This window comes from Myotis brandtii, unplaced genomic scaffold (genome assembly GCF_000412655.1).
Source record: "Myotis brandtii unplaced genomic scaffold, ASM41265v1 scaffold17, whole genome shotgun sequence".
In the NCBI taxonomy this organism is placed as follows: domain Eukaryota; kingdom Metazoa; phylum Chordata; class Mammalia; order Chiroptera; family Vespertilionidae; genus Myotis; species Myotis brandtii.
In genome coordinates, this window is record NW_005356259.1 from 8,779,150 (window position 1) to 8,795,717 (window position 16,568).

At 41.7% G+C, this 16,568-nt stretch overlaps 1 protein-coding gene and 1 long non-coding RNA gene across 6 annotated transcripts in view; both read left to right on the top strand.

Annotated features, from left to right (window-relative positions):
- The window catches only part of LOC106725544, a 13,687-nt gene extending 4,895 nt beyond the window's left edge, over positions 1–8,792 (top strand). Inside the window, exons 2-3 of the long non-coding RNA XR_001361427.1 lie at positions 7,864–8,002; positions 8,754–8,792. This is a non-coding gene — a long non-coding RNA (uncharacterized LOC106725544). The remainder of the gene's footprint in view (positions 1–7,863; positions 8,003–8,753) is intronic.
- JAZF1 (JAZF zinc finger 1) overlaps positions 1–16,568 on the top strand; it is a 327,260-nt gene that overhangs the window by 44,626 nt on the left and 266,066 nt on the right. The window lies entirely within an intron of this gene.

Consider the following 16,568-nt stretch of genomic DNA (forward strand, 5'->3'; position numbering starts at 1 on the left):
TTTATTTACCTTCTATAATTGAAACTTTGTTGCTTTGAGTGGAGCTCAGAGCCCGCCGCAGCAAGTGGGAAGCTTGGATTCCTCCATCATTGGGGCAACCAAGCCTCCTGCTTGCTCCAGCTCTGTGGCTGCTGGTCGCCATCTTGGTTGGATTAATTTGCATATAGTTGCTCTGATTGGCTGGTGGGTGTGGCTTAAGGCATAGCGAAGGTATGGTCAGTTTGCATGTTTGTCTTTTATTAGTGTAGATATATATAATCTTTTTAAAAGAAATCACCAAAGGAAGAAAAAGTTTAGTGTAGTGGACTTACAGTTAGAAAACAGGGTTCCACTCTCAGATCTACCACTTATTTTTAGCTGTCGCCCTCAAACACATCTCTTAAATTCACTGTGTCCCAGTTTCTTCATCTGTAAAATAAAGTGAGTTGTAAGGGCTACATGAAATAAAAAATGCAGGCTGTTCGGCACAGTACCTGGTGCATGAACTTGTAGTCATTAGTCCCTGCTCAGATTATGAGCTCTGTTGTTGTTATGTTGTTCGGCTTCCATAGCAGCAGTGTCGATTGGCAGTGCTATCCATACATTGCGGGAAAATGAATATTTTTCCTGAAATGAAATAGAATGGAAAAAGGTATTTGTACAGTTGCCAATTTCAGCAGCTTGCAGAAACTTCATAACACGGTGTTGCTTAAAATAAGAGAGCCGGTACAATAGCACGAGATGCTAATACAGAAGAGGACTAGAGATGAATCTGTGGATAACCTCCTTCTACCTAGATACGTAGATAAACACAGAGGATTTTATGTTGGTACCACTTAGCCAGCATACCACCAGGTTGTTTATAAGCGTTTTGTCTTGGAGTTGCTGTAAATGTCACTGAAAGGAGGGTTTAAGAGGCATTTTACAGTGAATGCTCTTTGCTATTGATCAGACTTAAAAAGTACTTGTTTCTTTTGAAGCTCTCTTTTGCCCTTGAAAACATCTCCTCCACGTTCTTCAGAACAGTTCCTCGAAACGCCGTCCCCAGATGTCCACGTGTGGGGGGTGTTCATCAGATAAGATTTTGGCAGAAAGTCCTGAGTAAAGTTATTTTGCTATAAATCCAGGCCCGTTCTGATTAAAATAGCCCAAGAACATGCAGCTACAAGCATGTGGCAGGGTGCCGTTTGCTCTTAGAAGCAATTAACCGACATAAGAACAGTTGTAAAACTTGTAACATGTGGCCGCCCCTACAGCTTGAACAGTAAACTCTGTGCCACATGGCGAAAGCTCTGCCTCATATCTGCCTTTTCATTAGTGTTTGTAGTAGCAACACAGTTCTGTTGTTAGGTATGTAGCCTGTTGAGGAGAGAGGACCCTTCAGTTTGGGGGGAACACAAACATTGGGCCTAGAACTTTCCATGTTGAAATTTCTGTGTTTAATTTTCACTCACACTGGTGTGTCTGTGTGTGTGTGCAATGCAACATGTGCCTGTTTGGGTTTCAAATAGTCTATCTCTCAATAGTAAATGATGACATTATTTTATAAGGAAACATTAGTGCCTTCGACTTACCCAGTCATCACTTAGAAAAATTGTTACCTGCAGACAGGATAGTTCATTTTGCTTTCTTCTGAGTAGCAGTGGAAGTATCATTCATGCATCCGGGCAGTGTCTATTGAGGGCCTGTAATGTATAAAGCGCTGTGTGGGAGGTAGGAAGAATCAGACCTGAGTGCTACTCCTCAAGGTACTTACAATCCAGGAGAGTGAATATGCATATAAATAACTGTAATACAAAATGAAAGATGATAAATGATAGTGTAAACAAGGATTGGACAATATACTCTTGGAGTTACAAACCTACACACGCACATATATACACGTTTCAATCCTCTGTTCTCATATCCTTGAGAAATTCCCTAACGATGGAGCTTATATTGTCACTATAGGTCCCCAAATAAAAATCATTTTAGACTGGGCTCTTATTGGGGGTCCTGAGGAACCAGGGTCATGTTGTATTTCTTCAGTGAAAGAGAGTTACTGGTAAGTTTAACACAATTCTAACTCTGGAATTTAAGAGCATATATGTTTACTTAAAGGTTTTCATTGGATATGATTTTGATGCTTTTTATAATGGAGAAATCTCCAAATTTAAAAAAAGAGAGGTAGTGTTCCATATGTTTGTTAAAGTTCTTTTTGGAACAAACAATATTGAGAGCTTACTACATGCCAGGTACAGAGTAGAGGACAGTGAGCAAGAGGTTAGAATCCCACTTTCATGAAAACTTGGGGTTTAGTGAAAAGATGGGTGATGTACAATTAAATAAATGAACAAGATAGTGTTTCTGATAGGCCTAAGTGTTAAGGAGGAAATAAAATAGGCAGTGGGAACAATACAAAACGGACAGTTGTATATGAATTTTGTTCATAATACAAAATAGAAGGTGCTAAATGGGTCAGAGAAGGCCCATTTGAAGAGGTGAAATTTATTCTGAGATCACAGGGATGCACAAGACTCTCCAGAAAGAAATCTGTTCTTGGCAGAGGTAGCAGCAAGTGCAAAGGCCCTGAGGTAGAAACAAGTCAGCCTGTTCAAGGAACAGGAGGAAGCTTTGTGTGGCTGGAACATTGTGAGTGAGGCTGAATAGGGAGGTGGGGTGCTGGTAGGCCACAGTAAGGAGTTATCACAGCAAATAGTTCCAATAGCAAGGCTAGTGCACAAAAGTCCATTTATCTCAAATTGAAGCTGAACTCTAGTATTAATACTAGGTTGGAAACCAGGTTCTGAAAGCATTGCTGCCAGGGAAAGAGAAGAAGAAGAAGAAAATTTCTGTTTCCTTTTCTGATAGATTTTAAAAAGTAAACACACCTTGTACATTGTCTGTGTCATCATCTTGTTATCTTACCTCTTTAAGCAGCAGGTGTTCTTTTGATTCTTTAATGTTCTTCCCCATTGTGGTCCCCCTTCTCTGTTATATCCCTACTAGAGGCCCAGTGCACGAAATTTGTGCACGGGGGCGGGAGGGTTGTCCTTCAGCCCGGCCTGCACCCTCTCTAATCTGGGACCCCTTGGGGGATGTCCGATTGATAGGGCCTAAACCAGCAGTCAGACATCCCTCTCACAATCCGGGACTGCTATCTCCTAACCACTTGCCTGACTGCCAGCCTGATTGCCCCCTAACTGCTCCCCTGCTGGCCTGATCGCCCCCAACTGCCCTCCCCTGCTGGCTTGATCACCCCCAGCTGCCCTCCCCTGCAGGCCTGGTTGCACCCAACTGCCCTCCCCTGTGGGCCATCTTGTGACCATCTTGTGGCGGCCATCTTGTGACGATGTCGTGTGAGGGTGTCACGCGACGCCACATAGGCTTTTATTATATAGGATGGTCCTTCATTGTCTTGCAGTTCACCTTTCTTCCCCTTTTAACAATTCTCAATTAAAACTCTCATTTCTTTCAGGCAGCCAATTACAGCTGGTGGCCAGAGAGCAAATCTGACCCCTAGAGTGAATAAAAAGTGATATGTTTTCTGGCCTGCTTATAGAATTATTTGTCTTTTTAGAAGAGTGTTTGTTAAACCAAATGAACCTCCTATTTTTAATGAATCAGATGATAAAATAGAGATGAGTAAACAATTTGAGAGGCTTGGAGGATGACATTTTTTGGAAAGGGGAGACCCAGCCTTGCTTGCTTGGGAGTTTGCCTCTGTGGTTAAAGCAGGGTCTGCTTTTTATGGCTTCTTCCTCTCCTCCACTCGCTGATTCTCTCAGGGTTTCTGTGTATGTCCATCAAGATTCTTTTGCAGCACAACAGGAAGTCCCATATGTGGGAGAAATGTGCCGGGTCAGAGATGGGTTGGGGGGTGAGGGTGGGAGAGTGGGGGCTCTTTGGTTTCATCAGTTGTTTGTCAATTGAATATGAATTGAGAACTAACTATACACAGGTATTTTATTTGGGAAGTTGCACCTGCAGTTGGGGGATACAAAGAATGGAGGATGGTTGACCTTTGTTCCTGTGTATGTTTCACTTGCACTCTGTTCATGCAGATGGAGGCAGGGAAGTTCTGCATCATGGTAATGCTGAAAGGCCAGCATCACACAGAAGATCACTCCGGGCTCCTAATTAAAATTATGGCTGGGAATTGCTTCCTTATGCGTAGCTCAAATTGCCTTCACAATCATTTCACTTTATAACTTTTAGTTAATCCTCTCCTCACCACCCTCAAGAATCCCTTCCTCGTCCTTGAAGTTGACTCCTTTGAAATCTTTATGGGCAGTCCTGGTTCCCCCTGAGCTATGGGTATCCTGATACTTTGTTCCCACAAGGCCTCAAGTTTGTAAGCAAAAACAGTCTTCGCTCCCTCTTCTCCCATTGCACTTTTAATGAGTTCTGGGTCTGGAACACGACTGGATTTCATGTTGCGGTCAGTGTTATAAATTAGCGGAGCCTTGCTGATCCTCATTCTCCCTAATGAATTCGTTGCTAACTGTCTTTCAGGCCAAGACTGCCACATACTGTTTACCCTAATTAGTATTCTCTAATGGTAATCAGGTGACCAATAACTCACAGGTTTTACAAAATGAGCACTTATTATTCCATTTCACCAGTTTTAGTAGGAAAATTACATATAATGATATTCTCCTTGGGATTCCAACTAAGAAGTGTTTTTTTAGCCAAGAAACATCTGATCACGAGAACAGTATGACCAAAGAATTGTGTTTTTTAATCAATATTGTATGTGGTCAGCCCCGGACCCATGTGTTCCAGGTGAGATTGCTTAGTACAATAAATTTGAAGGTTTCCGTGTTGAATTTTTTCTCGCATTGAATTTTAAGAATTGCAGCAAACAGTAGTACATTGAGAGAACCATGCTGTTGCTTCAGTAGAGGAAACCTTTGAGAAAGAATGCCCATGGCAAAGCCACAGCTCGGTTTTCCAACCCGGAGATTAGAAAAATCAGGCAATATTTGATTCTCTAAAAGAATGGTTACAGAACTCTTAGCAAATTGTAGGATACTGCTCTGGGATAAGCTCTGCAGATTTGTGGTTGGTGCTGAGAATGCTTATGTTGGTCATTTGTTGAATGAACAAAAGAATGTTGTGTCCTTGTGTCCAGAGCTTTGTCAATATATGCAGAGGGCAGGGTGGAGGGGCCAAATATCTGTCTTTTTTGCTTGTTTTCTACAGGAAAAAGGGAAGGAAAATGAGATGATAATTATAATTTTCAGGATGTTTAAAATTTTTATAACCATCTAGTGCATACTGTGGTATTATTTATGTAAGGAGAGAAGATTGTGGTGAAATAAAACATGCTTTGGAAAGGGCTGGCCAAACTTTCATTATTTCCCTAACCTTGGGTACCAAGAGGAAAGTTGGTTGTGCATAGTCAGGTCATTTATATAGATGCTTTTGTTGAAGTGACCGAGAACAGTTTTGAGGGCTTTCTGTCCTTGTGAATGTACAAATCACAGACCTACAGTTCAGTCATATTTTACTTAGGGTGCTCAGTCTTACAGAAACGATTGAGCAATTTTTAATGGTAAGAATAATTAGGCCAGAAGGGATCAATGGGGGGTGGGAGGGAAGGGGACATATGTGTAATACATTAAACTAAAGATTTTTTTTAACACAGAATAATTTGGCTTAGAAACTATTGTGATAGGTCAGGGCATCTTAAAAATTTTCGGTTACAAATTCCCTCTCCCCTCCTCTCTGAACTCAATAAAAATATATTAAAAACTAAAAATAAAAAAAATTTTTTCGGTTACATTAAAAACTTAGAATATCTGATGTCAGGTCTGGGAATTTTTGTTTCCAGTCATGGTGGGTTCTTTGACTTGATGATGATAAGCCCAGTGTGTGACCATGCCCATCACTCTCAAAGAGCTGTTACTCGAAGAATTCCCACAATAGATCACTTTGACTTGGCATGATCATAGTAAGGAATCCTGGGGTGGGATTCAATTGTAAAGCAGTTCTCAAGCCAAATATTATATGGTTAAATTATTCCCTGTTCTTTGGCCCACCACGCATACATTTTGTATTCTGTCCAATCTCCTATTGTGTTCAAAAGATTAAGGGATGTGGTGGGAGGACTACGAAATGGTGAGTGAGCACCGTGTCAGAGAGCTAGCTCCCACCTGGACTTTGGATGACGTTGGAGTAGTACTTTAGAGCTTCACATGTATTATCCCACTTGGCCCTTGGAAATCAGCAACACAGATATTATTTATTAGCATCATTTTCCAGATGAGGGAACAACATACAAAAATGAAAGGGTTTACTTAAGTTTGCATGGCTACTAAATGTTGCAGCTATTGCAGGCTCTCTGATAGCGGGTCCTATAGGGAGTGTGAATGTGGCCTAGTCACATAAACTCATGTTTAAAAAATATGCAAGTATTTGCTTTTCAAGTTATGGTGTGTGTATTCTGTGAAATGCATTTATGTTTTGACCACTTCCTGGTTGAATAGAATTAAAGTTTACAGACTCTCAGGGCATGTAAAAAAAATGTTTGGTCTCAATTTTATTTCAGTAGAGTCTTTTAGCCCCCTTTGAATTCAATTAGAAAACCTTGGTCTAATAAATTTTATTAAAGTAAATACTTTGTTATATTAATACACTGTATATATGTCTACAGGCCTTCAAGTAATGTATATACATTCATTAAAATGAACTAATGAACTAATAAAACTTACTAATAAACTGTATCTATGTTAAATCATTGTAATAAAAACAATAATGAGATTTTTAGCATACTTATACAAATGGTACAAATATTTGTATTTATGCAGTGGCCACATGAATATAATTTTAATTTCTTGATTAAAAAACAACCCTTAGACAGTAAAGTTAATGTTTAGACCTCTGTCATTTTATACTTAAAAGAATCAAGGAATGGTAGAAGGATTTTGACAGTGTTTTTAGATATAAAAAACACATCATACAATAACTACATGTACTCTGTCCCCACTATTTAAATAAAAAGTGTGTGTGTGTGTGTGTGTGTGTGTGTGTGTGTGTGTGTAGAGTCAGCAAGTTATCTGAAAGAATATAATGCACTAAGTAATCTCAGCTGGCAGGACTGTATGTATTTTTACTTCCCCCCTTTTGCTTTTCCATTTTTCCCCCCAAAGAACATGTGTAATTTTGTAATCAGAAGAAGTTACTTCGTCAAAAGTTACTTTAATGAAAGATATACAAACTTCTTCTCAGCTACAATTCTCCAACTTTGACACACACATAGAGAAAAAAGGAACTTGTAGTACTTTTGCTGTAGTATTGCTTTATTTTCCTGAGTGAAAAAAACACCTCTCTCATTACCCCTTTTTAATACCCCTTGGAAGAAATTACCATGTTGGTAATTTAACTACAAATCACCCAGATGTGCTTATTCAACAGGCAGAATGCTGGACCCCAATTTACATGAATCAAATGTTTGGTAAAGGGGCCCCAAAATTTGCATTTTTATCAGGCATCACAAATTATTCTAATGCCCAATTCATTTGAGATTCACTCTTCTGTTTAAAGCATCTCCTAGATTCTTTTTTTCATCTTCAAAGTTGTTGAACGGATGCCCACACACATTCATTTTATTGTCAGGAACACTAAGAGATTAAGTGTTCTCTCTTAATATAAGAATTTGATGGAGTCATTTATTCCGCAAGGATTTTTGGAGTATTTACAGCGAGTCCTCCTTTAAGATCCTCTAGTCGCCACCCTAGGGAGCACCTGTGGTTTAGGACAGAGCCCTGACAGTGTTGGAATGGGTCCAGGAAGAGAGACTAGATCCCACAACTCAGTGACTATCAGACCCTCTCTCAGAAGGCTACACCAAATGAGTTTCCTAAAGAGTAACTATCTTTCTTCTTTTCATTTCTCTCTTAGCTGGAACAATTGGTTATTTTAAGAAATCAGTAAATCAGCATCTTGTGTCCTGAGTGGTGCATTCTTTGGAAAAAGTTACTGTGTCAGGAATTCACACAAATTAGTGTGTTTATTTTGAATGCATGCCATCATGCTGAAGGTACAGTGCAAAGATCCTCGGTTTGCTGTTGATTGAAATAATCTGCAGCAAGTTAGTGCTAAGCATAAACTCAGAGACACACCATCTTGCTGAATTGGCTGGGGAAGGTGGCTCTCTAATTTAGCTTGCGTAGAACCACCTGGACGGCTTATTAAAACACAGATTTCTGGGCCCAATGCCAGATTTCTAATTCAGTGAGTATGGGGCTAGGCCCCATAATAGGCATTTCTAATAAGTTCTCAGGTATTGCTGATGCTGCTTCCAGAACCCAGGCCTAAAAGAAACATCTTAGCAACTCATACTGCAGTCACATGTATAACCTGTTGATTTTTAACTCAAAATTTTATAAAGCTTCCTTGAACTGGCATTAGATGCTGCAAATAACGGGGAATCCTCTTTTGAATAGAGTGGGTGGCCACTTTTTTTCTTTTTGACATTTGTCTCCACTTTGATGAACTAAACTGTTGGGCACTTTTATTTTCTTTTTAGACTCCCAGCTTAATGAGGTTCTAGTGATATTTCTCTTTAAGAGTCAATAGGAATTAAGGCAAAGCCTGGTGAAATGTTTATATTACCCTATTTTTTAACACTTCCTGAAATCTTATGTGTTTCTTGACTTCTCTCTCCCCTTCACTAAGGAGGTGAAGATAGGAATTTTTTTCTTATTCACCACTGTCCAGCACCTAGGTCATTGCCTGATAAATTGTAATCCTATATAATAAAAGGCTAATATGCAAATTGTCCCCTCCAGAGTTCGACTGCTCGCCATGACATGTGCTGACCATCAGGGGGCAGCGCAGAATGAAGGAAGGCCCTGGCCGGCAGCCGGAAGGCCCCAATCGGCCCTGATCACTGGCCAGGCCTAGGGACCCTACCCATGCACAAGTTTCATACACCGAGCCTCTAGTCTATATATATAAAAGGCCAATATGCTGTGTCCCTCCCACCGTACAACCGGTCACTATGACACGCACTGACCACCGGGGGCAGATGCTGAACACAGGAGCTGCCGAGCTGCAGTGACTTGGCAGCGGCGGTTCTTGGGGGATGCACCCCGAGACCAGAGAGGAGGGAGCCCAATTCCTCATGGGGCCCTGCGATTCCACCTTCGGCCGTGGGTTATGTTGTTGCTGGGGCACTGTCGGCCCCGAATCTGGTTTACTGCACACTTGTGTTTGCATTCCACACCCTGTATGACAGCAACTTTGCAGAGTGCCCTCTCTCACTCCAAGACCCCGCTTAGGGGATGTGAAAGAGCCGGTTTCGGCCTGATCCCCATAGGCCAGACCAAGGGATCCTGCTCACTCCACAGACGCCAGGGAGGGACCACGGGAAGTTGGCTCCAAGGTATGTCCAGCCCATCTTGTTCAGTCCCGCCCCGCAGGCCACCTTCCATTTAATTTCCTTTCAGTGTGTACAGATCTATGCACCAGGTCACTAGTTATGCCATAAATACGTGTTGCTTGAGTAAATGAAAGCATAGCAAGCACATTGCTTTTGCTTGGAATGGTGTATTATTACGGTGGCTTTGGAGCCTGATGGTGATTTTGAGGGGCTACACCCTTCCTGTCCCTATAGGTGTCTCTTCTTGGTGCCTCTATTGCCGGAGCTTCTCTTGAATTGCAGGACAAGGCTGGAACGAGGTTGAAGGAGTGCTTTATTTGGCAGTTTTGAAGGGAATTTGTCTACGTGGCCTCTGATGGAATCATCTAAAGGTCTGGTATTACTTGCAACCAGACCAACTTTTCTTTGTGTTGGGTTGACAAATCCCTTGCATCCTCTGATTGAACTGTAAGCTGAAAGCACGAGAAACAATTATAATGTGATTCAGCAAAGCCAGGCTATATATCATTTTGTTAGTTTATCTAACGATTGCACTGGTGTGTGGGCAGTGGTAAGGTGAGACAGAGAGGACAGGTAAAGGAAGATGGCAGCCCAGGTATCTTGCAGTTGGTCCAAAGGGAATATTTTTTTAAAAAAATATTTTTATTGATTTCAGAGAGGAAGGGAGAGGGAGAAAGAGACAGAAACATCAGTGATGAGAGAGAATCATTGATCCCCTGTCTCCTCACACCCCACACTGGGGATCCAGCTAGAACCCTGACCTCCTGGTTCATAAATTGAAGGTCAACCACTGAGCCAAGCCTGCTGGCCTGGCAAAGGGAAATTCTTAATTCTGATGCTTGGAACACCAGAATGATGTTGATCACGGGATCTTTTTGTATCAGCATTATCAACATTTACATTCACTTTACACATTGGATTTGCATCTGAAAAGACCAACTATAATCAACATTTAAGGGATAATACTTATATTTGCATATGATTGAGCAGACGTGTTAAGTCATTTTAGCTGGCTGTTGCTAGGAAACCAATTAATAATGCTCTACATTTCATTAAAAATTGGGTTCTATCTTTGCTTTCACTTAACTTCACATTTACTGAGCTGCTTATGCTCCCTCAGTAAATTGTGACAGATAAATGATCGTTTTTACTAAATTTACTTCTGTGATTACAGTTGTTAGTCATATCTGTCAATACAACTTCAAAGCTTTTTAAAAAATGTTTTAGTGAGGAAAACTGAATTTTAACTGTTAATCATTTTTTTTCCTCTATAGCTTATGGGAACCTGAGTCATATTTTTGTAAAGGTTTCACGAATTGTGGGTTAACACAACAGCAATTAAAGCAGTCATCCCTGCTCCATAATTGCACCTTCCCAGTGTGGTGACTAATAATTAGAATAGTCGTCATTATTCAGAAAGTGACAGACAGCTGATTAGGCATTCAGCCCATTTTGTTTCTCTCTGTTTTTCCATGGCTTGTGGGCTAGGCCAGGATCTGTCCTTCCTGCAGTGCAATTAAAATTTTCTTGACAATTTTACATAATAGACTCCTGCTCTTATGAAGAGAAAATACATTTTCAGCCCAGTAGAAGTGCCTCTTTGAACCAATCACTGGGCAGTTGTATTTAAATTGTAATGACATTTTGCAGTTTAGCATTTTGTAGTATTGATCGGGTCCAAATGCTCATTAAAAAGCAAATTAGTTCCTATTCACATCTGTTTCACAGTATTTCAATCAGGTTACTTGGGTAATGCATACAAATTCATCTGGTTCTTCAGTTTGACTCACAGGGCGATCTTGCCCTTTCTCTGAGGGATAACTAGGAAGACAGGAATTTGGAAGCAGGTAGCCCTGGAGTTAAGTTCTGCTCCAGCCCCTTGATTCTGTGGCTCTGTGCCTCAGTGTGCTCATTTTTCAAATAAAGAAAAAAGGATGGCACTGGAGAGAAGACAGCAGCTAGGATTGTAAAGAGTGGGGCGGCGCCCTAGCCGGTTTGGCTCAGTGGATAGAGCATCAGCCTGCAGACCGAAGGGTTCCAGGTTTGATTCCGGGCAAGGGCATGCACCTTGGTTGCAGGCTCCTCCCTGGCCTGGGCCTTGGTCAGGGCTAATCAATGTGTTTCTCTCAAATTGATATTTCTCTGTGTCTTTCACTCTCTCTTCCACTCTCTCTATAAAAATCAATGGAAAAATATCCTTGGGTGAAGATTAACAAAACAAACAAAAAAAAAGTGGGGCAGGCAATGGGTACTTGCAAACATCCCTTCTTTCCCTCAAGAGCTGCTTAGGCACTGTATTAGTTTGCTTGGGCTGCTATAACAAAGAACCACAGATTGGTTGGCTCAAACCATAGAAGTTGATTTTCTCACAGTTCTGGAGACTAGAAGTCCAAGATCAAGGTTTCCACAGGGATGGTTTCCTCTGAGACCTCTCACCTTGGCTTGTAGGTAACCATCTCCTCCCTGTTTTCATATGCTCTTCCCTCTGTGTGTGTGGGTCCTGATCTCCTCTTCTGAGATAAGGACACCAGTGAGATTGGATTAGAGCCCACCCTACGGCCTGGTTTTAACTAAATCACCTCTTCAAAGGCCCTATCTCCAAATGCAGTCACATTCTGAGGTATTGGGGGTTAGAACAGTGATTCCCAAAGTGGGCGCTACCCCCCCCCCCCCCAGCGATCCAGGGGGGCGGTGATGGCCACAGGTGCATTTGTTTTCTTTTTTTGTATTACCTTTCTATTCTGAGTTCAATAAATAGTTTCATAATTTCAAACTTCAATGTTTCTAATTTACACCTTTCTTTACTATATTTTATGAAAAAAAAGGTAGAATTAATACATACATCTTTCTGTTTAATTGCTATTATAATTTTAAAAAAATTAATTTCCAGGGGGCGCTGAGTAATATTTTTTCTGGAAAGGGGGCTGTAGGCCAAATAAGTTTGGGAACCACTGGGTTAGAACTTGAACATAAGAATTTTGGGGGACACAATTCAGGTCATAACGGGCACTAACCAAGAACTGGCACCAACATAACTTGCTGTTGCTGTCTCCAGTCCACTTGGTTTGGGTCTACTCAGTGGTCAAAACATCAACTGAAAAGGAGTCAGGAAATGGGATTTGGTTGTGACTTTTCTGGTTAGGTCACAGTTTATCAGAAACATTCACTAATACTTAACACACACACCTTTATTTTTGGTTCTTATATCAACCTTTGTAAATATATGCTAAGGCCACTTTTCATGACCTCAGTAATACATGAGGGTCATCAACCTTAGGATCTTAAGATCCTTATTTTTACCCTTCATTGTTTCCAGATGTGGCTATACACATTGTCGGTGATAGGTATAAATGTCCATTTCCCTTTTGAAATGAATTGTGGAGAAGTGTTTGACTCTGAGGTGGCTTGTAGGAGTCAGGCTCTCGGGCCAATACACAAATGGGCAATTGGAATTCAGTGACATAAATACTATAGAGAAGGTCATTTATTCATTCAGCTAATACTTTTTATACCTACTGTGTGCCTTTGAGCTAGTCACTGTGGTTGCAATGATAAAGAAAAATGGCCTGAGCAGGAAAGGCATGTAATGTGAAGGTGTGAATAACGCTGGGGATGGGGATAGCTTTCCTGGTTCACCTGAGATCTGAAGGGTGGTGAGGCTTAGTTTGATGATGGTTGCGCAGTAGGGGCTGTGGTGCTGGGGGTGGTCATGAGTTGCAACATTTCAGGAGAGCAGACTGCATGTGCAAAGGTCTGGATGTAGAAAGGAGCTCAATGTGGAAGGCAGGAACTGAGTAGAGGGCAGGGCAGCTAGAGGAGGGTGCAGTAAAGGAGGTGTGGTGGGAAATATAGCTGAAAATCCTTCTGAGAAGACTGGGGGAGTTGGAAAAGGCTTCCTAGGGATGTGACAGCTGTAGCTTTAAGTATAAATATAACTTTTTCCCTGGTAGATCAAAGGGGGAGCATTTTTAGACAGAGAGGGTATCAGTAACTTGGTATGTTCAGTGTGTCTGAAATGTCACTTATATGAAGGAATCCCATCATTCCAGTTCATGGAAGGTCATACTTCAGTGGGTTAGGCTAATAGAAGTTTGCTAGGTTTGCCATATTTTGATGTGTCTGCCTACACCTATGCAGGGACTCATTACTAAGTAGAGGATGAATGAATGAATGCTCTGTTACTGAGTGGGTGGTGCTCCAGGGTTGACCTAACCTTAGAAGCAGTGGCACATTAGTGTGACATCTGTCCAGGTCTGGTGAACTATTGGAAGCTCAGCTGCACTGACATCTTGGGCCCTGCGGTCCCCCAGCCTGTGTCTCTTCCTCTTCTGCGGATCTGGGAGGGCTCCTTAAATCCTGCTCACTGGCCCAGTGTCACTTGAGTTGCCAGAACCAGTCCCAGCTGGAAGCAGGAGAGACAGAAAGAGCCCCAGCCTACGGTGTGGGTCAGCAGTTCCTGTTAGGCTGACCTGGGTCGCAGTGGCCCAGTTCTGATAGGCCTCGTTCAGATCATCACATCAGCTGAGCCACAGAACATGTTCCAGACATGGTGGCCAGTCCGGGGATGGGGTGGTGGTGGGAGATGTGCTGTCTGCGGGTGGTGGTGGTGGCGGGGGGCGTTATGGCATGGGAGGAAAAGCAGGGCCAGTAGATTTGGGGCACATTGGAGAAGACTGATGGCTGTATCTCAGATGGAAGAACTCACGTTATTTGGTTTTGGCTCAGGCATGAATCTGTCTCTTTCCCCAAAGAAGCTAAAATCAGAAGATTTCAGATAGGTGCCTAGAATTTTTTTTCCTGCTTTTAACAATTCATTTACTTTCATAGAAATTAACTTGCTGGCGACAGTAGATTTGGGGCACATTGGAGAAGACTGACGGCTGTATCTCAGATGGAAGAACTCATGTTATTTGGTTTTGGCTCAGGCATGAATCTGTCTCTTTCCCCAAAGAAGCTAAAATCAGAAGATTTCAGATAGGTGCCTAGAATTTTTTTTCCTGCTTTTAACAATTCATTTACTTTCATAGAAATTAACTTGCTGGCTGCTGTAGGAAGTCTCTATATTTCAAAAGTTTTCAGCAATGAAGGAATATTCTTTGATTTTGAAAACTAAGTTTTTTCTTTTCCTTGTGAATATTGTCACCAATCTCCCCTAAAGGTCCAAAGATAGCTGGAGAAGGAACTATTGATGGCTTCCAAGGTTATGAGATTCAGCTATGCCGAAAGGCTACGACTTGGAGGGGTTATTATAAATTGAGTGCGCAGATTTACTTGTGAATAATGGAACAGCAGCCTGAAACAACATCTGCAGGGCAATTACCTCCAGTCTAATTTGATGAGCATGGGCTTCATAATCTGTGGCCAATTAAGTACTACAAGTTCTTCTGGGCCCCACAGAGAGACACTGACCATGGCTCACTCTTATCTATGCCGGCCACATGTGCATGACTATGCTTTATTAAATGTGACTTTTTCCAGTTCAAGCAAAGGATGAACGAGCCTTTCACTTCCAGGAGATTTCAGGAAACCTTAATGATCACACGTTTCCCTGTGAGTTTCGATGACTTGTGGGGTGGAAATCACTTGGACACAGGGGAATGGAAATGGGGCTTATTTAAAATCCTGGCATGCATACATCATGCTACATCTCATGACTTCGAAGATGACTTCTAGACTCTACTAGCCTGCTCCAAATCCAGTTTCTCATGGAGTTCTTCTGATTTTGGACATGTGGATACTTTCAAATGCATCTCCATCTGACATCTACTTGGTGCTCCTGCTGTCACCAACTATATCCTTCAAAGAGACCTCTGGCTGCTCCCTGGCCAGGGTGGAGGGTAAAGCCCTGGTATGGCGCAATTAAGGAAGCCCCGGATTTCATGGGGGCAGTGAAGGGAGAGTTGGAAAATCTATGGGCTTAGGGTTTCGTTGTTTAGCATCACTGAGGTCTCAAGCAACCTTCAGGGAGTGGAGAGCTGGCAAGAGTGCAATAGTGCAGAACTGGGCATGCCCACCCATCAGGTGGCTTTTCCAGGTTGGTAGGCCTCAGCTGGGCAGAGCTCTCACCAGTCATCAGGCAGCCTGGGAACATGCACATGGGTTCCAGGGGAGAAGACCTGTGCACAGTTCAGGCATCCTCTTCCACCCCAGAGACCAAGGGAAGAATACATACCAGGCTGGCATTCATCTATATTCACTTATTTATTGAGAGAGAGGAAGGGAGAGGGATAGAGAAATGGAAACATCAATGAGAGAGGAACATCATCAATTGCCTGCCTCCTGCATGCCCACTACTGGGGATCAAGACTGCAACCCAGGCATGTGCTGTGACTGGGAATCAAACCAGCAACCTCTTGGTTCCTGGTCAGTACTCAACTGCTGAGCCACACTGGCAGGGCAAGAAGGCTTTTTTTTAACTGACTCAAAATCCGGAAACCATAAAAGATAAAGATTGGCAAGCCTAACTAAATTTAGATTAAAAATTTACTTGGTAAGAAGCATAGCAAGCAAATTCAAAAGACAAATGGCAATCGTGGAAAAAATATTTTCAACAAACAAAGGGATAATCTCTCTATATAAAGAGCTTCTACAAATGAATAAGAAAATGACTGGCAGACCCACAGAAAAATAGGCCAAGGACATGAATATATGATTCCCAGAACAAGAAATGCAGATTGTTTTTAAACCAAAGCAAAGATCTGCAGACTCAGATATAATAAGAGAATTGCAATTTTAAAGTACACCGAAGGAGCAGTTCTCACTTCATCAGACTGGCAAAAATTCTAAAGTGTGACAATCATATATTGTTGCCCAGATGGGGGGAAATTGTCACTGTACTTCTTGTGAGAGTACAAAATAGCACAACCCCCAAAGGTCAGTTTGGCAGTATCTATCTTGATTACAAATGCAATTACCCTTTGACCTAGCGATCTGGCTCTGTAATTTGTCCCTGCAAGTACATCTGAATACATATAAGTGACATATATAGGAGGTTTTTCATTAGACCATTGTTTGTAATAGAAAAGTTTGGAAACAACTCAAATAGAAAAGATTGGAAACAACTCCATTCCCAGGAGGCTGATGAAATGAACAGTGGTGATACATCCATACAGTTGAATGTTGTGTAGCATTTAAAGAGAACATGGACATTCTTTTTTTTTTTAATTTCTTTATTGGTTAAGGTATTACAAATGTGTCCTCATCCCCCCATTAACCCCCAACC